Source organism: Eleutherodactylus coqui, chromosome 4 (genome assembly GCF_035609145.1).
Source record: "Eleutherodactylus coqui strain aEleCoq1 chromosome 4, aEleCoq1.hap1, whole genome shotgun sequence".
Classification (NCBI taxonomy): domain Eukaryota; kingdom Metazoa; phylum Chordata; class Amphibia; order Anura; family Eleutherodactylidae; genus Eleutherodactylus; species Eleutherodactylus coqui.
This window is the reverse complement of record NC_089840.1, coordinates 206,327,012-206,352,268: the sequence shown is the minus strand read 5'-3', so window position 1 is coordinate 206,352,268 and position 25,257 is coordinate 206,327,012. Positions and strand designations below refer to the sequence as shown.

The following is a 25,257-nucleotide window of genomic DNA, read 5'->3' as shown; positions in this document are numbered from 1 at the left end:
AGAAACATTTTCCTATTTTCAACAGTATATTATGCCATGATCTCTGTTTTATATTTTGTCGGATGTTCTAGTACATTATGCTATTCGTGTATCACCTTTGCAATATGTCATTGTAGAACCACAGTTTTATATGGAAAATGACTAAATAAAGAATTAAAAAAAAAATAATAATAATGCATTACTTTGACAGATCGGGCTTTTACGGACTCAGCGATACCAAACATGTATTTCTGTTTTATGATTTTGATTCTTTTATTTAGTCTAACCAATGACCTGTAAAAACGCAGTTCATTAATTACAACTTACTGGTGGATGATCCGCAGTGTTTCTGCCATGTGGAAACATATCCTATATGTTACATAAACCTACCCTTATAGTGTCTAGTCAGCGTGCGGTGTGTACCAGTGATGGGGAAATAGTTGTGCAATCACTTTTGTTATTCTTTTTAATAAGCAATGTTAATGTTGAGCCGACTGGATTAATTGTATAGGCAGATTCCCAGTAATACAATGCAACTGCAGTTGGATTACATTATTTCCCATAATTGGAATACCTTACGTGGCAGAAAAAAAACCTGATCTCATATTTGAATTCAGCGCACTAAAGTGACTATGAGCCGCCTATCCTGACTGTAGGTCATCAATAATAAAGTCCCAGTAAACCCCTTTAAGGCCATGAAGCCAATGTGGTGTTCTAACTGTAGCGGTATTTGATCAGAATCTAGTTTTAAACATTTACAAACAATGTGCTCCGTGTTCTGCTGTATGACGTGTGGTTAATACTGAGTGAATGATAAAGATTGTTTAATGACCAACCAGACTTACCGCTATAATAAAAACGTGTCTGTTCAAAGCAGATAGGGAAGCGAGCCAAGGGAATGCACTGTCTGCCTCTTATCTCTTGTCGTATTTTTTAGGTATTCAACAACTTTTTGGCAGAAACACTGAAACAAGTATTCTTATTATGTACTTGTACAAATCTATGACAGCCAATGCAACACAAAGAGAGCAGAATATATTATTTACAGATATAGCACTGGAGATAAATCATCATTCCTCCCGCTTGAAACTGCTCTCTAACAATGTAATAAGCAACACATTAACATAAAATAAATGGGTCTGAAAAAAAAAATTAAAAAATTAAAAAGTTTTCCCAAGAGTGGCACTAACATTTCATCAGGGTCCAATTGCCATACAATGCCTATGCAGTCAGTTAATATAACTATCAGCAGCTTCATTGAGGAAAGACCAGTCCCAGTATGATCATCATCCCATATGACCAGCGATATGACTAGCCAAATGCCAGACCAGAAAATCACTCGTTCCTATGAGCGACACTGCAGGTCACGTAGGACGATGGGGGACAGGACTGGAATAGGTCTCATCAGCACAGCGGTTGAGAAGTATATTAACTGCCCTGTTATGCACTACTGTATGGCAACAACACCCTGAGGAAAAGTTTCCTTAAAGGGGTTGTCTCGCGAAAGCAAGTGGGGTTCAGCACTTCTGTATGGCCATATTAATGCACTTTGTAATATACATCGGCATGTATATTACAAAGTGCCTCCTGATTGGCTGGAATCGGCACACGTGACGGGGCAGAGCTACGCGATGACGCGTAGAAGGGGGTGGAGCCAGAACGCCGCTGCTGCCGAACAGACCCGAAGGCAGAAGACCCTTCTGCGCAAGCGCGTCTAATCGGGCGATTAGACACTGAAGTTAGACGGAGCCATGGAGACTAGGACGCCAGCGCAGGGAAGGTAAGTGAATAACTTCTGTATGGCTCATATTTAATGCAAGATGTATATTACAAAGTGCATTAATATGGCCATACAGAAGTGTATAACCCCACTTGCTTTCGCGAGACAACCCTTTTAAGGCCCATTTACATGCAAAGACAATCTTTCAAACGATTGAATGATTGACAGTTTTAGCGATCATTTTGCATACAGTGTTAATGGACACTAATGTCAATCAGCTTCATTTGCATTTAAAAGGGACCTCCAGGCGCTGTTTGTATAGCACAGCATGCGGGCTGGGCTCTGCACACAGCTCCATTGTTTTGGCATGGGCTGTTAACAGAATACAATGTAAACCTCGACTGCCATGCAGAACACAGCATGTGGTTCCTGTTGTTATCTCACTCTGGCTGAAGGATGGATTTTAAGCTAATTTTAAAATCATTGTTCAGCAAAAGAGTGAATGATAGCGTTTACACGCAACTATTACACTACTCAACAGCATTTTTGCATCTGGTGTGCGATATATCAATTCTTATGGATTTTTGGGTGTAGAATCTGAATTCACCTTTAGAAATGATGTCTCACGTAAGGTTTTTATGTAATTTAGATTTTGACAATTTTTTTTTAAAGTTTTTCTGTTTGTGCTCATTTTCTGGTGAATTATTTATATAAACTTAAATCAGTGACTAAGCTAAACTCTTTATTTGAATGTCATACACAGTGGATGAAGTTCTAAAAATGGTCACTAGACGGCAGAACAATGTAGTTGAGCAGGAAGGTTACCGACATGAGCCTATCTGTACTGCTGTTTAGTGTTTGTTGTAATCTGCATGAAGCACTTCTCTTCATTCTTACTGTAATATTGTCTATGTAATAGTGCTATGTATCTCAGAAATGTGATGTGATAGATAGAATCTGATTCTTCCACTCAATTCTGCACTCCAAAATTAGTTGAACCAACTTGTTTCCAAACCAGATACAGAAAATTTCTTTTGATTTGTTGACCAGTGTTATCGCTCATCTGCCATCGTTTGAATGAATTTTGAGTGAGAATCGTTGTGTGTAAATGGGCCCAGAGAGAGGCTCTTTAAAGGAACACTGTGTGTTAAATGGGTTTTCCGACCAATACTGAGGACCTTTTTTAGAAAAGGTCATCAATATCTGATCGGTGATGGTCTGCCGCTTAGGACCCCAGTAAAAGAGCATGAAGAGGCCAAGGAGCTAGGGCGAGCAGCGTGGCCTCTTCACTTATGCCAGGCACAGCGCCATACATTTCGCAGTAGTAATGCCCGGTATTAACAACTCAATCCCCATTCCCTTTTATTGTTTCTTGCTCTTGATGATCAGTATGGCTGGTTTCATATACAGGATTTTTGGTAAATCTGATGTAGTTCTGAACTGGATCTAGTAGAAATTCTTCCTTTATATTCCCAATTTCAAGATAACCCACTTTTGATTTCGGCTCAAAAAAGAAAAAAAAATGCATGAAAGACTAATAAAAAAAATCTGTGCATGTATGTTCACATGTAGCCAATTTGCAGCAGATTTCACACATTGAATTAAATCTGCACCAAAATCCAAAGCAAATCTGCTCCATGTGAATGGGTTGTCCCGCGCCGAAACGGGGTTTTTTTTTTTCAATAGCCCCCCCGTTCGGCGCGAGACAAACCCGATGCAGGGGTTAAAAAAGAAAACCGGATAGTGCTTACCTGAATCCCCGCGCTCCGGTGACTTCTTACTTACCTGGTGAAGATGGCCGCCGGGATCTTCACCCTCGGTGGACCGCAGGTCTTCTGTGCGGTCCATTGCCGATTCCAGCCTCCTGATTGGCTGGAATCGGCTCGTGACGGGGCGGAGCTACGAGGAGCCGCTCTCCGGCACGAGCGGCCCCATTCAGAAAAGAAGAAGACCGGACTGCGCAAGCGAGTCTAATCCGGCGATTAGACGCTGAAAATTAGACAGCACCATGGAGACGAGGACGCCAGCAACGGAGCAGATAAGTGAATAACTTCTGTATGGCTCATAATTAATGCACAATGTACATTACAAAGTGCATTAATATGGCCATACAGAAGTGTATACCCCCACTTGCTTTCGCGGGACAACCCCTTTAACATGAGTGTATGCGCAAAATTCATGTGGAATAATCTGATGCAGAATCCGCCAACAGGACAAGCTGCGCTATTCCTTCCAATAAAGAGAACAAAATCCCCGTCGTACCCATTATTTATTAGGATTTACTGCAAAGTGGATCCATCATATCGGAGGTGGATGCTGTCAAAATGGAAACAGACCTCACATTCTGCAACGTGTGGGATGACGCGTTTCCTTACTGGCGGTATTCCAGCAGTAGCTGAATGCTGGAGGATAGCGCTCAGTACCGCTCAGTTTTAGCATAACTACACCAGCATGGGGAAATCACACACATACAATTAGTCATCTTAACAAGGAGATGCAATGTAGTTCACAGCACTTATTTGCTTTGTTGATTGTTTTATTCTGCATTATACATATTTTCAAGTACTATCTACAGTGCGTTTCTATAGCAACTTGTGAAATTTGTGATCCTTTGATCCTATTCATCTGGTAGAAGCAACATGTTTTGTAAAAAATACTCTTCAAGGAGGGTCCTTATGCCGAAATGTTCCGCCACGTTGCAAAGACCTTCACATCGTGATGTTAGGCTGAAAAGAGGCATTTAACTGCTAATTAATGCATTTAGTTTATTGAATTAGTTGCATAAAAATAACACTAAAAAATAACTAAAAAAAACAAAACAAACATGCAGTTTATGGATGCCTAGCAAAAGCAAGGCTCGGGTGACTTCACATCTGTGCCAGGGGTTCCGTGGTTTCCTGCTCCATTCGGGAAACAGGAGAGGTGAACTCCCGGGGCCGAGCGGCTCCTTCTCATGACAGAAGCGAACAGCGCTGAACAGACCCCATTGACTTACTAAAACAGGGTCTTTCACTCCGCAGCGCTTTGACTTCCAATATTTTGTGTCACATTCGTGATGGAACCTCCAATGCAGATGTGAACCACCCTTAGGCCAGTCTCACGCGAATGAGTCGGATTCCGAATGTGGGAGCCAGCAGCAGAATCCAGCTCTGACCCCGGCCGGCACTTTCTATATTGCGGATGACTGCGGTATTGGGGATGACTGCGGACGCTCGCCGTCGGCCATGCTGTCTGGTCTACACAATACAACAATTATTAAAAAGAGTGAAGTTATAAGATTCTTAAGGACGTCCTGGAGGAAGGGCATCCATTAAAGAAAAATATACACCAGGGTATGACCGTGGAAGCAAATTGTGTATGGTCACGTATGAGTGCGGTTTTCCGTGTGGATGTACAGTGTATTGCACGTGCGGAAGAATGAACACAAGCAGGGAATGACAACAGAAAGTAGCCCAACCCCCTGGAAACACCCTTTATCACTCAGGTGACATTCCATGGGGCTGTCGAGGTGAGAGATGCTCTGGGAGCCTTCAGAATGGGATACTGCTCTCTAGGCTCGGCTGGTTTGTACTACTTTTTAGGGGAAGTAGTATAAACCACTGTTAAACAAAAACCCTTATTCTTGAGTAGGCAGAGCCCAGAAGAACCAGCAGAGGTTGCAGGCAGCAGTCTGCATGGGGTGTTGCTCCCCAGATTATGTCCTTCATTGTCTGCCTGCAAATTCTTTCTTTATCGTATTTGTGTCTGGTCTCCTAGCAATCCGCATCCATGTGCGAAACAATGAAAATCAATGCATTTGATTGACCACGTATCACGCGCGGACAGCGATCGTGGAATCTGCTATTCAAATCCGTTCATGTGACACCGGCCTTAGACAAAAGCTATACTGTTACTCCACCTTGCTTTACACTGCAGTATTTTCTTCTTCAGATTGTCTTCTAATTATAAGCACAAATTAGGAACTCTGTACATAAGGGATGGTTTCCATTATACCTAGGTAACAAAGATAATACACCACCATGGAAATAAGACTAGCAGCCAAACAAGCCCGTGGCGATCCGCTCGAACTACAAGCAATAATATGTGCATACCAAGAATAAAATGTAGCAGAAGAACAAACACTTTGTTTCATTTCAATACGCAGTTCCTGTCCTGCAGAATGATATTGTTACTCCAGCCAGGCATTTGTTTTGCAAGATAACAAAACTGCATTTGGCACCAACCAAAAAACAACATATTTATGAAGTTACTGTAAAAAACTGCTCTTCAAGAGGTTTTCTGACATTTAAAAAAAAAACAAAAAAAAACACACACAAAGCGCCAATTTCATCAGTCAGATGATTTCCCAGGTCCAGCGCAGTTGCCCAGTGCCCACTGCGCCAGCGGTCACATACTACTTATTGTACAAATGAAAACTTAGATAATCACAGGCTTCATTGGCTGAGTGTCATTTATGGCAGCATCACACAACTAAAGCCAGCGATTGCCCAAGTGCTCTTGGGTACAACGCACGACACAGGGCCACAGCAGCTTCCGGGCCAAAGTTCTGGAATGTGATCTGTATTTTACGTAAACCCCACTTTGGGAAAACATGGATGTGAAACACTATAGGAGACATTGATTTAGAGTACTGATTGTGCATGACTATGCATGTAAATGTGGACAGCCCAGCACAGTGTAGTTCCACACGGTACATTACTAGGTTTAGCTATACACACTGCATCATCAGATGCCCCTGCAGACTGCCAGCCTAAACATGACACCACTGGCATCAGCTGAATGGCATCACGTTGTACTGCCATTGATACTGCATACAGGTGAAGCTAAACCAACAGTGGATGCTTCTGCCATTGCTACTAATACAGTATGCAAGAACAGGTGACCAGTGCCGTTACTGTATAGCTCCCTATAGCTCTTAAAAAGGGACCTCTTAGGCTCCTAATGGTGCCCAGGCTGCGGGCACTACAGTTTAGTGGCAAGCACGCCAATTTACATGACTAGGCATATAAATGTGGACAACCCAGCACAGTGTAGTTCCACACGGTAGATTACTAGGTTTAGCTATACACACTGCATCATCAGATGCCCCTGCAGACTGCCAGCCTAAACATGTCACCACTGGCATCAGCTGAATGGCATCACGTTGTACTGCCATTGATACTGCATACAGGTGAAGCTAAACCAACAGTTGAGGTCTCTGCCATTGCTAATAATCCAGTATGCAAGAACAGGTGACCAGTGCCGTTACTGTATAGCGCCCCATAGCTCTTAGAAAGGGACCTGTTAGGCTCCTAATAGTGCCCAGGCTGCGGGCACTACAGTTTAGTGGCAAGCACGCCAACTTAAAGAGTCTGGTCACTTCTAGGGATCACCTCCCAAGCTGGAGAAAACTTACATATTAAAGTCTGCAGCAAGCAGCAGAAGTCACTCCGATGGAACTCATTACTATTCAAATATACCCTGCTCCCCTCCACCAGACTTCTTTCTGACACTCACTACAAACTTTGAAATGTAAGCTTACCAAAACTGGTGAAGAGATCTTTATAAGTGACAGACCGCTAAAATCAGCATGTCTGCCACTATACCCTGCTACCTGGAGACAGGGTACCATTAGGGACCATATGGGTTGGTTTAAAAAAAAAGAAAAAAAAAAGGCAAATGGATACATATGTAGTGAATGTATAGAATTGGATAGGTTTGCAATGGACTGCTATTAAAGTATATATGCCAAGCCAAATGATACTGGTGGAGTCTACAAATTTGCATGTGACTCAGCAGCATTTTGTTGGCAACCAGTAAAGGGAAACTCCAGGGTTTCCTCTGCAATGCTAAGATTAAGTTTCTAGGCAGCCCAAGGAGGAGCATGTGGATAAGGCAGCTACATGTATCAATGCCCATTCCTACCGTGCCCAAGTGCACCTATAACAATAGGAACCACTATATCCCCAGGGTCAACCATGATGCCAGTGTTCCCAGGTCAGTAACTGTGCCCATGGACCTTTATATACCTCTGTGTTTACTGGTAACTGCCGCTGCCATGCCAGTCTGTGCGGGAAAAGGTCTGGCAGGAAAAAAAAAAAAAAAGGTTGGCAGCACTAGAGGCAGTGCTGACAACCGAAAGTCAAAGAGGCCCTTAAGTTCATTGTTAACTTTCTATTCCTTCCTTCATTATGGGAATAATCATTTCCTTTTCTCAAGCAGAGAATAGTTAACACAATAAGATCTCATTCCGTGGAAGTCACACTTGGGACCAGCCAACAGATCTTCAAATGGGAATATTAAGCTGGAATGGAAGTCCACCATACTGAAGATCATCTTTAGCGCCCTCCGAAGTTAGTTCAGATGCTTCATGCACACAATGCTCTTACAAATAAGGACACTCTCGCATCATTTTTTTACTACGCTATGGGATTACGTCAGAGGGGTTGTGACCCCCCCCCCCCCCTCCCTTCCCCAACAAAAAGGAATGGAACCATTCACTGTCATTGGTAAACAGACACCACTCTGGCTTCCATTCGTCTGTTATATTTGAAGTACAGGATGGTGTGATTGACTACGTTATTCTATATTCCAATGGAGGCTATAAGAATCCTAGTAAAATGGAAACCAAAGTGGTGTCTGTTTCACTAATGCAGGTGAATGGCTCTGTTACTCTCTACGCCTGCTCACAGTGGTAAAATGCTGCGTTTTACACGCAGCGTTTTATGTATCCGATCGTGTGCGGCGGCCCGTACTCTGAAAGTCAAACTGGCAGAATTGCATTCCGTAGGATGGAAGATTAAGAAAGTAAACAAAAGATAAGTAAGATTGTAACAACACAGTGGAAATCCAGCCAGGCACAATCTAAGGCCGCCTGCAGACGAGCGGGTCGGATCCGGCGGCGAGAATTCTCGCCGCGGGACCCGACCCGAGCGCCTGCAGAGACGAGCGCGTACTCACCCGCGCCCGGCGGCCCCGACTCTTTCATGTGCGGGCAGCCGGCACATGCGCAGACCGGAGCCGGCGGCCGGGTGAGTGACGTTTCTGTGCGAGGCTCTGCGAGCCCCGCACAGAAATAGGACATGCCGCGGTTTGTTTGCCGTGCGAGATTTCGCGCGGCTAAACCGCGGCCATCTGCATAGGAGTGCGTATTGTAATGCACTCCTATGCAGGCTTTCAGTGGTGGAAATCCAGCGGGAAATACCGCCGCGGGATTTCCGCCCGTGTGCAGGCGGCCTTACTGGAGCCCGCAGTCATCAGCTGTAATACTTGGGGTGGGAGGGGGGGTTAACGTAGCAGTTGGGCTGCTCTCACACCGGCCGCCTTTTACTGCGATTAGCCCCGCTCTAATTGTAGTTCGATGCTTCCATTGATGTCAATGAGGCCTTGCAGACCTCCGCTTGAACACGGCGTCTCTAGCAATGGGATTTTTGAGTGCTGTCCGTTTAATTTTTCCGCATTTTCACGTTTAACGCACCTTACCACCCATCACAATGATGGGGTGCATGGAAAAGCGATGTCACCACCCAATCTCCGGGCAGCAGCGTTCACATCCTGAGAGCCATGATGCCCGGAGTTCAGAACGCTGACGCTGCAGCCTCTGATTGGCGGCGGTGGTCACGTGATACCTGGGGACAGCATCTTCAACAGCAAACTAGAGTGCTGGATTGGGGCAGCAGCGGAAGGGTATAAGCACGGCCAATTTTGTTATAAGAGCCCAGTTGGATGTATAGGGGGATTGTTGTCTGGTAACTGGACAACCCCTTTAACCCTTTCCAATTCACTGTCTGACGTCTAAAGACATTCTGATTGAAGGCCATACAGCTCCGATGTTGTAAGATGTCTAGCAGGGTATTCTTACTGTAGATTACTGGCCGCTCTGTTGTCAGGGACCTCTCCAGCATGTCACACACCGTAGTACTGGCTCTAGCCAGCAGATGGTGCCATTGTATAATGGCAGAAAGAGAAAGCCCCTAGGAAACCCTGAATCTAAAATTGGATTGCAAAGGGTTAATATGACGCATTATGATCTCTTTCTGTGCCCCAATTTACTTACGCCTTTGACTTACAATGAGCTTTCTTGTGTTAAGATCAGAACAATTGCTTTTTAATGGCTTAAGATAACTTTCTGCTACAAGTTACCACAATCAAGTTAAACTTCCCTTAAATTGCATACAAAAATGGGATTTTCTGAAAATACGCGATCCTTTAACGAAAAGCTAATTTCTTCGAAATTCACATATTCACTCGGAAATCTTAGTCAGTCTAGCGTTCTGGAGAATGATTAATAGAGTGTAACAGAGCAAATTATTAATGAAATGGATATGAAATGTGAAGAGATTATTAATGTGGATAATTAAGAATGACACGGGGGAAACAGAATGCCCTGAAGTGATACGGCCAGACCTTCCAAAGTAATTAAAGAAGGGCAAAAATTACATTATTATTTTTTTCTAAAAGCCATAATGACAAGAAGAAGCAAAACACTAGAATGTATAAGACAGCAGTACAAACCCCTGCTTTATAGACTGTGCAGGGAGACTTTATGCGATAATGCTAATATTTACTAGCAGATTGCTAATTTATATGGATGATGATGATGATGATGATGATGATGATGATGATGATGATGATTATCCATTCAGTCGAGGCCAACTTTCGGTCACTTTATAGATAGTCGTACTCCATGCTTTCCTATCCGCGACCGCTTCTTTCAGTTCTTCCATGCTCATGTCTGTATCTGCTTTGATTACATCGGGCTAGCATGCTCCTTGGCGTCCTCTTCTTCTGGACCCACTGACTGGGCCACAGTCAATATGCAAACATGTCAGGTACATTCTGCATGAACCCTCAACAAAACTTTAAAGACTAGGTACATATTGCCCTCTAATTAATCTGCCAGATAAAATAAAGTAGAGGCGTAACTAGAAAAGGCTGAGCCCCATAGCAAAATGTTGAATGGCCGCCCTTTGAGCATGATCATTTACCAGCCCCATGTAAAAGTTATGCAAAAGTTCATGTAAGGAAACAATTTCCTGCTGGGCATTGGTTCAAAAAATAAAATAAAAGTAATGCTTCCCCTTATTGCCCCAGCAGTACCAATACCCCTCCCTTACTGCCCTCATCAGTAATAATGCTCCCCCACTAGTAATAATGCTCCTCCACACCCCATTATGCTTTAAAGTAAAAAAAAAATTATATATATATATATATATATATATACACATACATACATACATACATACATACACACATACATATATACACACACACACAAACGCCAACTTTGCTCTCCCTTTTGCTTTGATCCTTTCTAACTTCTGGGAAGTATGGTCAAGCACATGACCTGCTTCAACCAATCCCTGGTCTGAGATGTCGAAGCCAGGGATTGGTCACAGTGACCACATGCCTCAGCATGTGATTGTGGTACTGAGAAGTCAGAACTGGAGAAGGGAAAGTGATAAGAGTATAATTTTTGATATTTTATTGCATCCCCTACTTAATACCGTAACCACAGTCTCTCGTGGGCCCAGGAGCCCAGGCCCCCCTGACACGCAGACTCCACAGCAGCCACTATAGCTGCTACGGCAGTAGTTGCACCCCTGAAACAAAGCAACTTCATAAATGGTTTCCATTAACAGCATCCTACTGTTTTGTGTTAACACCTGCTATATAGACATACACGTTATGGCTATAGGAGCTACACAAAATAGGATATAAAAAAACAAACAAACATTGGTTTTTGTATTTTACTGCAGATACACTGAAGCAATAACCCAAAAAAACATCTATTATATAATATTGAGAGTAGGGTGTTACCAATGCTTCAAATTGTCCAATTATTCCTGAGAGTGTCAAATTGCCTATGATACACCCTCCTGAAATGGGGAATGGTAACACCATGGAGGAACAACAGAGGAACAGCCCAGCGAAGAAAAAGAAAATGCTCCAGAATTGTTACTTCATGGGAAATATAGGCAATTACTAAAATAGACATCTCAGGTGGGGATGGGTTCTCTTTTAGACTTTAGATCATTTACACATTGTTTAATATTTTATTTAATTGATTGTATTCTGCATATAACGTGGCTAAATTCAGTTACGCCCCCCCAACATCAATATCTTTTAAAAGGCTACAAAAAGTAAATCTACCTTTGTTCTAGCTCCGTAAATACACAATTTGCACCGCCTCACGCAGGGCATGCAAGTCCTTACTCTGAGTAATAAATTGAAAAAAATAGCAATTACCAGCAGAAGACTGGGAACAGATAGGAAGAGGAAATGTAAATTCAGCAAAGGATGCTTTTTTTTCCAGTGAAAGCAGCTAAACCAGAGCTGGCTGGCTGCCGGTCATGTAGCTTTACTGCTGGCCGAGGTCTTACCAGGAACTTTATAGCCTCTGTTTTATGACCTCTCCATAATTGCATCTGGCCAGCAAGCATGTATATAGAACAGATCTATTTTCCCTATGAAGCTGCACTGAAAAGACTCGAAACAAATTATCCATCCCGACAGCGGCCATCAGAGATCCCGCTTACCCCATTGTACTTGGTGTTATCACCAGCACATTTAACTTTTTAGCGCCCCCCTAGGGAAAGGGACCCTGACAGGATGTCAGGCACCCAAGAAGAAAATTCTACATGGTATAAATGTGAAGAAGTATTTTGTGCCGTTCCATTAGCCATGTTTTATTCATAGGAATCTTGTGCTGCTTCACTTTCAGAGTGGGCCACTTAAAAGGAACCCGTGTGGTATGGAAGGAGTTATAAATCCTGCTCTTATTTCTGGAACTGGGTCAAGCAGAAAGAATAGAGGTAAGCTGAAAAGACAGTCAACCTCACATTAAACTTCTGCTGCAGCTGTGAAGATGCTAGGTATTATTCTAGAAGGTTTCCAGCTCCTTGTATCGGGACTAAAAATAAATACGTCCATTACAGAGGAACCGGATTAATTTTACTGCAAGGTCAGAGGTCACCATATAAACAGCTTCTAACTGGAAGGGGTATAAACACCGATTTACATAAGTGACATCTACATAAAAAGTTGGGCAAGGGTGGTGTCACATATGTGTTGGAACCTCCGGCATGAAGTGCACAAAGCACTTTCTTCTATCCCAAAACCGAGCAGCTGGGCGGAATGCGGGTGGACCTCATGGTCAATTGGGCCAAAGATGGAACCGTTTGGTCGCAGGGATTCCCCTTTTCTGACTCCCCATCGGAGCAGGTAAGCTGAATCCGCAGCACACAAGTTGGCAAGTTTTTTCAGGCAGAAGAAAGCCAAATCTGCTGATAGTTTGACCAACAAGGGCAATGTAGAGAGAGACGAGAAGAGGACACGGAACTGACCTCCGAGGAACCCCAACAGCAAGGGGAAGAGCAGAAGAAGTAGAGTCAACAAAGGGTAAACTGAATGAGCGTTCAGAGTAGGAAGAAAACCAAGACAGCCCGGTATCCTGAGGCCGCTCTCTCACACGCCACTTATTTCAGATTTCAATGGAGCGTCTCAGATGAGCGTTTGAACGCAGCATTTTTGAAGCGCCGTCTGTTCCATTTTCTGGCTTTTCAGCGTTGCTAAAACTCAATGCATCACCCATTGTAATGAATGGGGAACATTTTCAGCGCTGTCAAAAATGCATGTCCGCGCAGCTGAAAACACAGCAGATGCTACGGCGAAAAAACGCAGCGATTTTATAAGCGCCTGTGTGGGAGTGGCCTAACGGCCGGGCGTAGAGCGAATGAGAAGGATTGGTGGTCTACAGTTTAAAATGCCACAAAGACCCATAAGAATCTATAGAGGACAGCTGCTGTGAGCCCACTCTCTCACACGGTGTCGGCAAAACGCCATGATTCTGATTGCGGTATTTTGCCGTGATTTTTTAGATCTGCGTTTCTCAACACAGGTTACTATGTTCAACAGCACTTTTCAATGCAGCCCATCATTGTGATGGGTGATGGTGTGTTAAAAAAACGTGAAAATGCTCCAAAATAGAGTAGACAGCGCTCGAAAGTTGGGAGCATTGTACCTCGGTGTATAAAACACGGCGGTAATCACGGTAAAAGTGCATGTGTGAGAGTGGCCTTATACTCAGCCATCAGGCGACCCTTCAGTAAGGACTGCGTCTGTACCGTGTAGATTATAGATCCCAGACTAGAGAGAGAAGTGTTCCAGTTCAGAGATGAAGGGAAGATTAGAGATGGTCGATAGGCAGCGGCACAGGATAGGTCAAGAGGGTTCCGACAGAATGTTTAAAAGAGGAAGAAAAGATCCCAGAAGAAAGCGAGAGATTAGATATTTTGGTAAGGTGTCTAAAGCCAGCAGAGGAGAGGGACAAGGTAAAGTCTGAGGAAATAGGGTCACTAATGCAGGGAATAGCACAAGAAGAAGAGAGGAGTCGGGAGACGTCTTCTAGTATTGGGTCAGATGCTGCGAGTGAACCAGCCAGTAACTAAGGATCAGCACAAGACAATGGTGTCATGCAGGGTTAGAGATTTATTATCCAATCTAAATATTTAAATTTTACTAGTTTGGATTAAAGAGGTTTTTATTTTCTAAGGAAATTAAGATAAAGCTAATGTATGACAACTGAGAAAGAACAGCGCTGTATCCCCTTGTGAACGCCATTATTAGAGTTATTCTTCAAAACACAAAATAGGCAATAAATGGAGGAGGCAGGTAGAATAAAACATGTTTTAACAACCCAAATCAATAGAACATTTACAATATTAAAAAATGTAACTAACAGTATAAACAATGCAGCATAAAAACAGTAAAAATGTAACATTAACAGAATAAAAAATATAAAGAACAACCCCTTCTATTAGGCCTTCTGCACAAGGGCAGAGGTTCCGCGGTGGGATTTCCCGCAGACATTCCGCCCGTGCCCGCTGCCATAGGATTGCATTAGATGATACAATCCTATGCAGACAGACGTGATTTGACCGCATGAAAACTTACACAGTAAACAAATTGCAACATGTCCTATTTCTGTGGTAGCCTCGCAAAGGCCCGCACAGAAACGTCGCCTCTGACGCACCAGCTGGGCGTCAGCCAGCACATAGCAGAGCGGAGAAGACGCCGGGAGGAGGTGAGCCGCAGGGGTCTCTGAAGGGGCACAGCTTGCATCCCGCTGTGAGAATTCTCGCAGTGGGATCCGAATCGGCCATCTGCAGGAGGCCATAATGCAACCAGCTGGGAATCAGCTCCCCTAGGGTCTGGCTGCAGTAAGCCCCGAGGACCATCTATTTTTACAGGGGGATAATGCGGACGTCTGTACATTCCCCCTATATACATGGCAGCCATACCAATAAATGTATACTTGTGCCGAATCCTCCAGGATCGGAGCCACTCTTTACAGTGGCTCTCCGATAAGGCCAGCTGCACACGGCAAGGCTGGATTCCGCACGAGAGTATCCGCAGCGGAATCCGGCTGTGACCCTGGCCGGACCCTACATACCTGCTTTTTCTGTACTGCGGATGACCTCGGACCCTCATCGTTTGTCATGCCCGGTACAGATTTTTTTTTTTTAAATAGTGACGACGCGGGTACCCGCAGCCTATCCGCAATGCATTGTCTTTTTTCTTCGCTTGCGGAATACACAATCTGTTGCAATGCATGCAACTTGCTGCAGATCCTCTGTGCGGACGCCGACCACAGATTCTGCAGTAAAAATACGGGCATGTGAAGCCGGCCTAAGGCTAATAGAGGGAGATGTCAAGCACACATCTATTTCCTATCTGGCTATCCATTGAGGGGCAAATTGGAAAGGAAGCTGAACCATAGAAACTTAACAAAGGACCCATCATGGCAGAACACATAATAAGGGGCTGCACTTTGAACAAACTTTGCATAAATCAAAGAAATTTTGAAATACATATCATAAAAATGCTTATTTTTCAAATGATCAGGCTTCTACCCTCTCTCCCTCTATCCTATACGGTTTACACACTATGAAAAAAACTGCTAAAACCAGACTTGGTGGACAAGACTTACTAACCGCTCACTAATGGATCAAATTACATGATATCCATAGATATCTATGGAGATTGTGGGATGGGGGATTATTAGCTGAGTGAAAAAGAAGCTGAAAGACCTACACAGATCTGCTGCAGCCAATAAGTGTTTTACTGTCTTGTGGTTACTGGATTCACATCTACACTGCTCAGTACAGCTGTATACCATCCTCCATGTTGCTACTTCTTTGTATATGAGACATTGAGAGGAGCAGGAACTCCTCTATCACTATCTGGGAGGCATCCTAGCATCTAGTCTCCACCCACTAACTTAGGGAAAACCGAAAACTGGACATGGAACTTGTAAAGGGGAAAACCGGTAAAGAGTTCCATATACAAGTAATATTATGGCTAGAGATACCAAATAGTGTTATTACTTATGTACACATGACGGCTTATTCTGAAAAGTCAGCTGAAAGTGCGAGTACTCTTTAAGCGTGCCTGGTATTATTTGGGAAATACCTGGTAAAAGCAATGGTCTGAGATTTGAACATGGCTTTCTTACTTGCTAAGCAGATGACATCTCGGGAGAGGTTATCCATTTTTTTTTTACTGCACTTTCACACAGGGGGACTAAAACTACCAGCACCATGCAACACATATTTAAATCTGGATGTCAAAAATACCTTGACATCTGCTTAACTTATAAAACCACAGAAACTTTTACTTTGACAAACTCAGCTCTGCTGCATCCATATGAGTTATTGTTAGCATTATATAGCACTAAAATACATTTCAAATTTGTCCTCCCAATGCACTTCCAATAATAGCGGTCCATAATGCAGCTAACAGACAACCTCGGGGACATGATGGGCTTCATTGCGTAGTAAGCCCCTTGTCCCAAGTATATTTCTGTGAGAGGAGCAGTTTATTTGGTGTATATTTTCCTAATTCGCTATACACCAAAATGTGTGGCGCTCGCTCTTAGGCCCAATTCCCACGGGCGATTTCAGCTGCGTATCACGCGGCAAAAATCCGCGGCGTTGCCCCGCAGCTATTAGGTTCTATTGAACCTAATAGTGCAATGCTCACGGTGCGGAATTCTACGGTGGAATTCCGCCCCGTGAAATCAATTGCAGCATGTTCTATTTGCCGCAGGTGTACGCGCGGACGGCTTCCATTGCAGTCAATGGAAGCTGTCCGTCACGCTATCTTCCGCTGTAGCACAGCGGTAGATAGCGTGAAACGCTTCCCCGCCCACCGACGCCTGCGTGACGCTGCCGGAGCGTCATGCGCTGTACTGCGCGTGCACACAGGATGCAGGACGTCGGGCAGTGAATCTGTAGGTAAGTATGGGGTCTCGGGGGGGGGGGGGGGGGGGGCGTGTCGGACTCCGCTGCGGAATTCCGCTTGCGGAGCCGGTCATGGCCGTGGGCACTAGGTCTTAGCCACGTTAGACTGTCAGTAAGCAATATATGTCATATATTCTTCCCGTATACTGTGCGATGTACAGGACACCGCACATTACATGTTCTACTCTCCTGACAGACTCACATAAAAATAGGACAACCAGCGATTTTTCAAACTTGAACCATCTGTCAAGAGTGAAAAAAAAATCACTTATGCACATGAACCAATTCAAATTAATGTTTTTTTTTCCCGTGCATGTTCTGTCCATATCGCAATCAGATGGATTTCGTATGGAAATATAGCCCATGTAACTACATCATTAACGTCCATGCAAACGGGCATCTGCAAGTTGCACCCAAGATTCTCTGGCACAAATCATATCGGACGGCACATGGACACATGTCAGACAGGGAACATTTCAGGTCTTGAAAAGCGGTTTCAAAAGCATAATTGGCTATACATGGACAGCCCAGGGACTGGAACCTTAGTAACGTGTGTGTGTGTGTGTGTGTACGTGCGTGTGCGTGCGTGCGTGTGTATTAAATTTGCCCTGCTAGTCTTTTTTAGAATAAATCTGCAATTCATTAGTTGAGCCTTGTCCATTTTAAAACGATCCATACTCAGAAGAGATTGTGGTGTTAATACAATCTCATGTCTAGCTCGCCTGAGAACCAGCTGGTAGTGGCAGCGTGTGCGAACGGCATTGTGGAGTGCTGGAGTGCGTAAGACCAGATCAGGGGGGCGATTTGTGCTTTCGGTCTGCATGTGGCAGGACCTCGTGCAAACTGGTTTCAAATCCACCTGTAGTCTGGCGACTTCATACACACAATTCCACTAGAGCGATCAGACTCTGCCGTGACAAATTGGACGCAACGGTTAAATTGATATCTCTCTCTCTCTATGACAGTTCAGATTCAGGCTTGATGCGGGAATCTAAACAATTTAGTCAGAGAAGGCTCTAAGATGTGTTAAAACTCTTTATTTTTACTACAAAAACTAATTTTTCTTCTATGGCTGCTGTTAAATAATGCAATGCTCTATACGCAAGATATCCTAATACCCTTGCAAAAGTACATAAATACTTAGTCACTGACCGTGAAGAGAGTACCTATGAGACAAAACACCACACAAGTGATCACAGTGAACCCTCTATAAATGTAGCACAGCTTCTATGCCAGCATCCAAGTACAATGCATTGGATTCCACCATCCTAGTATTGTTGTTATAGCAACAAATTAAAATTAGTAATCATTACTGTCCTCAAATTAAGAGGTACTCCCAAAAGTAAAACAGAATTAAAAAGATATACAGTGATACCTTGGGTTAAGAGTGCCTCAGCTTACAAGCTTTTTGACTTGAGAGCAGACTCTCTCCCAAGTTTTTGCTCTGATTTAAGAGCAAAACTTGGGTTACGAGCCTTGCTCTCAATGGGGCCGCCACTGCTGCCGGTGGCCCCATTGAAAGCAATGGCCTTCCAGCAACCCCTGCAGTGGTTTTCAAGGAAGGGTTTTAAATATAAGCCCTTCCCTGAAAAATCTTCCCTAGCTGTAGTAAAAAATATATACTCACCTGTCCGCCACTGCCGGGGCTCAGGCGTGTCTAGCCGCCGCTTGTTCTCCCTGCATTTTTAATCCCCGCCTGCTGAAAAGTTTATAGCAGTGCAGGGAGAACAAGCGTCGGCTAGACGGGCCTGAGCCCTAGTAGACAGGGGAGTATATATATTTTTATTACAAGCTAGGGATGATTTTCAGGGAAGGGCTTATATTTAAAGCCCTTCCCCAAAAATCACTGCGGGGTGCCGGCGCCCTATTGCTTTCAATGGGGCAACGCCATCCCAATTGAAATCAGTGGGAGAGCTTTGTGATCCGGAACGAATTAATGGCTTTTTCATTCATTTCAATGGGGAAAATTGATTTGACTTACAAGTGTTTTGGGTTAAGAGCTCTGTCACGGAACGAATTAAACACTTAACCCAAAGCACCACTGTATATCTATCTAAGAGAACTAATTAACTTCTTACTCCACCAAACCCATGCTTCTTCAGTCACATGTCACAGATTTGTGCCTGCCCTGTAATCTTACTTCCAGTTAATCAAACCTCTATAATGTAATATAATAACCTAGAAATGAATCTAAAAATGCACACAGAAGAACTGTCATATGACGGGACAACCTGAATTGAATAGTCCCATCTGCATTACAGATGGTTGTTGCAGCCGAGGAGTCAGAGCCACATCCTGCACCTGTTTATAGAAAGGAATGATGCAAATTCAAAGAAGCAGTTTTTTTAAAATTATTAATATTTTGGGGAAATTCATCACAATAATCTTTGGCCTTTGCTGTGAAGAATCCAGTTCTGTAGCTTGCTCCCTCCAGTCTGTGTATTCTGCACTTCTCTTCCATCCTTCGCGTCTCGTGGCCAGCACTCTGAGTTTGCTCTGTGTCCTGCAGTCAATGGGGCAACTTTATGATAATTGTCAAAGAAATAACAAAAAAGTGTCTTTGTCTATAGGAACCAGGAAAGCTGCACTGTGATTGGTTGCTATGGGCAAGACAGACACTTTCTTTATGGCAGTTGACATAAATCTGCCTCATAATTGCAGGATACATAGAGTTATCAGAGTGCTGATCATGTAACGTGGAAGAAAAAAAATGCTAACTACACCACATGGAGGGGATGAGCTACAGAACGACATTATTCCCAGTAGAGGTCAGTGATATTGTAATGAATTTCCCCAAAATAAAATTTAAAAAAACAGAGTGCTTCTGGAAGGATAGAAGGCTACAATGTTACGGATCAGAGTGCAGATGCAATCACATGTGCAACCTCTATTTTCCCAATTCATCAGAGGAACAGAAATATAAAGAATTGAAGAAAAAACAAAAACAAGCGCCGAATTCATCAAAAAACAAGCACTAGTGGTGCCTTATGGAGCCCACTGACTTTTTGGATATGTTCACAATTCTGCCTTCTAATTATAAATTTTTAAAAAAAGCGCATTAAGGGCTTACTTACACGAGCGAATAGCGACAGACATTTTCACGGCCGTCCAATATACGCTTCCATCTAAACAGTTCCACCCTTCCCTTCCCCTCACCGGCTTTCTGCCTCTCTCCTCCCCTCCGAGCGGTTTTCAATGTAAGTTGGCAAGATGGGGGCGGAGCCAAGCTCCTGCCCCCCTTCCTTGTCCAGAGCCAGCAATGGGAGTAGGCGGGACAGAGCGGAGCTTAGCTCTGCCCCTGTCCCGTTCCCTCCCATTGCAAACGCCAGACTGGAGGAGAGAGGCAGAGAGCCGGTGAGGGGGGTGGGGGGGAGAACACTGCTTAGATGGAAGCGTATATCAACCGGGCATGAAAACCTGACCGATATACGCTCATGTAAATAAACCCTAAAATCTGTTTTTTGACGCAGAATCTGTCTGTAAATTGGCAAAATCCACATATGTAGTGCCAACACAGAAAAATCACTTTTTTGCACAAAAAAAGTGACAAGTCACTTCTTGATGCAGCAATGAGACTTTCCACATTAGAAATCCCTGAACGGATCTTACCCATTGACGGCGCAAATTCTGCATGCGGATCCTCGCCAAAAGTTTTTTTTTCAGACGGAATTTGCAGCAGCAAATTTTGGGGTGAATTCCACAGTGTGAACAGGTCCTAATAGGTTCTGTTGAGTTTCCGTCATGGTGTCTGGCCTTCTATCCGTAAAAACACTCCAACATGCTGTTTTTTTCTGCTACTTCTAATGGACACCATGACGGAAATGTAAGCAGAGCCTTATATGACAAATCTGTTTTCATTCCCACTTGGACAAGAAATACATTCTTCCGTCGTTAGCAATCTCTTGCTTCGCCACAGGAGCCCAATGTTGGCATTCTATTCCAATAAAGGAACATATCGCAGGACATTACAACCGCCGACCCCCACCCACCACCATTCAAAGGAGAAAATAAAACGTTCAAAGCCTGAAGATCCCCAGACACAATGACCCTACGGCTCACACTGAGATGATGCCAGCAGCAGGTCCCTTATCTCTAACGGCTAGATGTTTTATCAGTCATCAGGCCTGTGCTTTACAGCGCTCATAAATGGAGAGGTCAATGCCGCCTCCAGGCTTCAGGGTACAACACTGGTCTGTGGCGTATACTGTTGGTTTACCTTAATAGCCAGCATACTGTTACAATAAGGTTCTATCTCCTCTCTATTATTTATATGGTCTAATTCATATTTAATGATGTGATGTAAGCAAAAACAATGTTTTCGGAAATCTGCATCTATTCCTCCGCTGTAGTAGGATTGTTTAGAAGTAGAGATGAGCGAGCGTACTCGCTAAGGCAAACTACTCGAGCGCGTAGTGCCTTATGTTATCACAGAGACGGGAGAGTCTATAGTAAATAATAGTTAAAGCCCTTTACAGTTATAGACTTAAAACTATAATTCTTTATTAGGATATCGCTTAAAAAACATATATGGGCTGACGAACACAGACAACATATAGACGAAGGATACGAAGTACCCTTTCTAAACACCTTCCTCCTATAATAATATAAATCGGAGGTATAATCAATGTTTGATGGAAGCTCAGTGCTTAGATAAACTCAAATATAGGATAACCAAAAGTGTCGTGCTAGGACTGATAATGCAGTACTTGACTCCGAAAAAACTTACAGTGGATCTGATGTACTTTTTGAGACTCCCTAATCAATGTGCTGAAAGGGAGGGCCCGAATTGGGTATACAGTTCGTGGCAGTAGAATGACATATTGAAGGCCTACAATAATACTCCAGCTCTAATAGCAGAGCTGAGGTTGTAGTGCGCCTGTAATATGGAAGCACGTTTGCAGACTACTGGTTTAGGGCTCTTAAGGCTCAATAGGTTTCAGACTTGGCTCTTAAGGCTCAACGCGTTTCCCCACTTAAAAACCGTGGTTCATCAGGAGCGAAAGTTGCTGAATTAAAGTACACAGAGTATATGTACCACAGCACTGTCGCTATGATGCACAGATCTAAGATTAGTTGCTCAATCGTAATGGCGCAAAGTTACTGATTTAGACAGTGAGGGTTGTTGAGTAAGTAATAATTCAAGATGGAGTCAGTAGTGACATAACAACCACGGCGCAAGCGCTGAACGGATAGTCAGCGACTACGCTATATCATGCCAGAGGCTGAGACTAAGCGGTCACAAGGCATAAATGCTGAAAAAATAAACAGCGACTACGCTGTATAGTGCCAGACGGTCGCTTTGGTTGGCCACAAGGCGTAAATGCTGAAAAATAGTCAGCGGCCACGCTGTGTAGTGCCAGAGGCTAAAACTAGATGGTCGCCTCGGCTGGCCACTTGAATATTCAGCAGTCAGATGCCCTATGAGGACCGAAGAAAGCAAGGTAAAAGCCCTCACCGACTAGATACAGCCACAGGATAGTCAAATAGACCTAGCTAAAAGTTAGATCTAGTCATGGTGGAGCAGTCTAGCTAAAGATTCTCAAAGCAGCTCAGCTAAAGCATTAGATATAGAGCACAACAAAATAAATGAAAGAAAGAGTATCAGGGACCTCACCATCAGAGCACAGGTCCCTCATACTCTTTCTTTCATTTATTTTGTTGTGCTCTATATCTGGTGCTTTAGCTAGACTGCTCCACCATGACTAGATCTAACTTTTAGCTAGGTCTATTTGACTATCCTGTGGCTGTATCTAGTCGGTGAGGGCTTTTACCTTGCTTTCTTCGGTCCTCATAGGGCATCTGACTGCTGAATATTCAAGTGGCCAGCCGAGGCGACCATCTAGTTTTAGCCTCTGGCACTACACAGCGTGGCCGCTGACTATTTTTCAGCATTTACGCCTTGTGGCCAACCAAAGCGACCGTCTGGCACTATACAGCGTAGTCGCTGTTTATTTTTTCAGCATTTATGCCTTGTGACCGCTTAGTCTCAGCCTCTGGCATGATATAGCGTAGTCGCTGACTATCGTTCAGCGCTTACGCCGTGGTTGTTATGTCACTACTGACTCCATCTTGAATTATTACTTACTCAACAACCCTCACTGCCTAAATCAGTAACTTTGCGCCATTACGATTGAGCAACTAATCTTAGATCTGTGCATCATAGCAACAGTGCTGTGGTACATATTACAGGCGCACTACAACCTCAGCTCTGCTATTAGAGCTGGAGTATTATTGTAGGCCTTCAATATGTCATTCTACTGCCACGAACTGTATTCCCAATTCGGGCGCTCCCTTTGAGCACATTGATTAGGGAGTCTCCAAAAGTACATCAGATCCACTGTAAGTTTTTTCGGAGTCAAGTACTGCATCATCAGTCCTAGCACGACACTTTTGGGTATCCTATATTTGAGTTTATCTAAGCACTGAGCTTCCATCAAACATTGATTATACCTCCGATTTATATTATTATAGGAGGAAGGTGTTTAGAAAGGGTACTTAGTATCCTTCGTCTATATGTTGTCTGTGTTCGTCAGCCCATATATGTTTTTTTAAGCGATATCCTAATAAAGAATTATAGTTTTTAAGTCTATAACTGTGAAGGGTAGTGCCTTATGCGAGTACCTGCCCGCTCTCTCCTGTTCCTCCCCGCTCTCCCCTGCCGCTACCCGAATCTTTAGAGACGAGCGGGCAGGTACTGGCATAAGGCACTACTCGCTCGAGTAGTTTGCCTTACCGAGTACACTCGCCCATCTCTATTTGGAACCTTTATAGCAAAAAGTATCTATAATGCACTCGATACGGTGTTTATTCTAATTGTCAAAGTAAGTGGAGAAAACTAAAGGTTCACTATGAAATCTCCAAATAACCCTATAAGGCTCTACTACGTACCCCAGGCGAGCCGCCCAACTGTATTCCATACATCAAACTTGAATCTTTTCTTTTTAATTTGCTGATGTAACAATTGTGATATCTGTTATTAGCTGTAGCGGACCTTTTCTTTAGAGTTGCTTTATAGGGATATTCGCACCTCGTTGATTGCATACCAAATTGTAGTACATATAAAGATGCAGATTTCTAAATACCTTCAATTTTACATTGTGTCATTTGGGAGATTCTCATTCTGGTCGCTTGAGCCTTGAGCAGCTACCTGACCCAAGCAGGGATTGAACTCACAACCTTCAGGTCATGAGCTGCTTTAGTACTCTGCACCACACGAGGCACACCCTTAATATGCCTACACTTACGGCATGTTCACATGTAGCACATACACTGCAGGTTTGTGTACAGAATCTGCAGGCCATTACAGCACAGGCAACCGTGAGGAAATTTAAAGAATTTCCATCTACTTGCTGTGGATAGAAATCAGCAGCATAAACTGGTGTGGATCTTAAAGGGGTTTTCAGAGTTATGTCTTTTATGTAATGTTAGCCCCCCTGTGCCCAAAACTATATTAAAGCAATATACTTACCATGGTGCCAGACCGACACTTTGGCACTCCGATGCCACAGCATCCGTCCGACAGATGACGTCTTCAGACCAGAAGAAGGGGAGATGTCCCGTAAACCTGTCACAGGGGCTTCTAATGTGGTTTTAGGGACGTCACTGATGACGTCCCTATGGGACCTCCAATTGGCTGAAGTGGCCGTGTGGGCTATATGCAGTGCCAAAATCCCATTGATTTTCATTGGGCCATTCAGGCCTGTGTTTTTCTAATGTGGGTATTCCACTCATAAAAACTCCCCCAAAAAACACAGTATGTCCTATTTTGGTGCTTAATATGCCCATTATAGGCTATGGGTGTTTAAAATATGCATGTTACATGTGTATTTGCTGCTTACTGCATATTACATGCATACAAAAACCCTGCAGCAAACATATGCCCATGTGAGTGAACTCCTAACCGAGCGGTAATCCTGTGGTTTAGTCCGTACGATAGTGATGATTGCAGAACCCCCCCCCCCCCCCCCCCAAAAGAGGGGCTTCAGTATACAAGGGGTTCGTGTCATTACAGACCAACAGGAATAAAGATCAATGGGAGCGGTTTATTGCGGCCATATTTCATTATAAATAGAGATGAGCGAGCGTACTCGATAAGGCAAACTACTCGAGCGAGTAGGGCCTTATGAGAGTACCTGCCTGCTCGTCTCTAAAGATTCAGGTGTCGGCGGGGGAGAATCTCTCTCTCCCCTCTCCCCCCCCCCCCCCCCCACTCCTCCCTGCTCACTCCCGCTACTCACCGCTCTCCCCAGCCAGCACCCGAATCTTTAGAGACGAGCA

The 25,257-nt window shown here is 43.8% G+C and overlaps 1 protein-coding gene across 5 annotated transcripts in view; it reads right to left on the bottom strand.

Moving 5' to 3' along the window:
- LOC136625967 (uncharacterized) overlaps positions 1-25,257 on the bottom strand; it is a 252,447-nt gene that overhangs the window by 192,977 nt on the left and 34,213 nt on the right. The gene's annotated exons all lie outside the window — the stretch shown is intronic.